The sequence below is a fragment of the Frankliniella occidentalis genome, unplaced genomic scaffold (genome assembly GCF_000697945.3).
Source record: "Frankliniella occidentalis isolate FOCC.00 unplaced genomic scaffold, Focc_3.1 Scaffold283, whole genome shotgun sequence".
In the NCBI taxonomy this organism is placed as follows: Eukaryota; Metazoa; Arthropoda; class Insecta; order Thysanoptera; family Thripidae; genus Frankliniella; species Frankliniella occidentalis.
In genome coordinates this window covers 265,695-266,928 of record NW_026267409.1, presented here as the reverse complement: position 1 = coordinate 266,928, position 1,234 = coordinate 265,695, and the positions used below count along the sequence as shown (strand labels likewise).

The window sequence follows — 1,234 nt, the reverse complement described above, 5'->3', positions numbered from 1 at the left end:
CGCGTGGGTGTAAGCCGCCAGAGATAGGCATCCAACCAAACCTGGCAAAAAAGAAAGAAAAAAAAACATACCCCAAAAAAGAAAGTCGTGCTGCTGATAGACAGAGCAACCAACATAACTACTTTTCTCTATCGTGCTCGCGCGTGCTCATGAGCCAACACGTGTCTTGGCCAATTATTATACTTTCGGTTTTTCTTTTTCTTTTTTTCGGGGCGCGTGTTGTCGTGTGTGCGCCGCGTCCTGGCGGTCCTGTCCCCTGTCCCGTCCGCCCGGGCGCCAATCTTATCTCCATCCAGGCCGAACACCTCGCGGTCATTCATTCCGTCCTGCTGCTGCTGCTGCTGCTGCTGCTGCTGCTGCTGCTGCTGCTGCTGCTGCCCCGCCAGCGCCCGGGCCGCCCGGGCCGCAGGTCCCGCGCAGCAGAGAGGAGGAAACGACAGCAGGCAGGCGCAGAGCGCGCAGAGCGGCGCAGAGGCGCGGTCCGGTTACCGACCCCCTGACGTCCGCGAATGAATCAGCAGCTGCCAACACGCGGAAGGGAGCGGCGGCGGCGCCGGCCGCGTGCGCCGCGGGAAATGAAAGACAAAGCAAATAAATATAAATTGAACAAGGTCATCACGCGCTTCGGCGGGGTCGCCGGCCGCAGCGCGCGCGTGGCTTTCCTGGCGCACACACACTTCTGGAAAAGCAAAACTTCTCTCTTCTGCTGAGGTTAGTAGCGGGCAAAAGCAGCCAAACGGATGAGCGTGAAAAGGCGCGAGCTAGCAAACGATGATCTCGACACGTTTTTCAGCAAAGCGGACTCGACCCCGACGGCCATCCCAGCACCTGGTCTGTTCGTTCCCACACCCTCGTCCTTCGAAGAGTGGCGGGGCGTGGCGGGGCGTGGCGGGGCGTGGCGGGGCGTGGCGGGGCGTGGCGTGTGGTCGCGCATCCGGACGACGGCGACGCGTCGCCTGTTGTTGGTAAACAAACGCCACGCCGGCGCCACGCCACGCTGCTCCAAACTATCCCGAACCAGCCGCCCCGCCCCGCCACGCCACGCCACGCCAACCTACAGCGGGGTGACGGCGGGGCGGCCTACGCCCACTACACGTGAGGGTGAGTGAAAGTAGTCCTCTGCCCTCAACGACTGAGAATAGCCAGAACGCCGAATTCATTCTGCACACAATCTGTCGATCTCTCTTAGTGGGCGGCGGGGTGAGCGTTGCGGGGGGTGTGTGTAGGGGGGGGG

General features: G+C 62.0%; 1 protein-coding gene across 5 annotated transcripts in view; it reads right to left on the bottom strand.

Moving 5' to 3' along the window:
- LOC113204894 (uncharacterized) overlaps positions 1-1,234 on the bottom strand; it is a 72,822-nt gene that overhangs the window by 36,545 nt on the left and 35,043 nt on the right. The gene's annotated exons all lie outside the window — the stretch shown is intronic.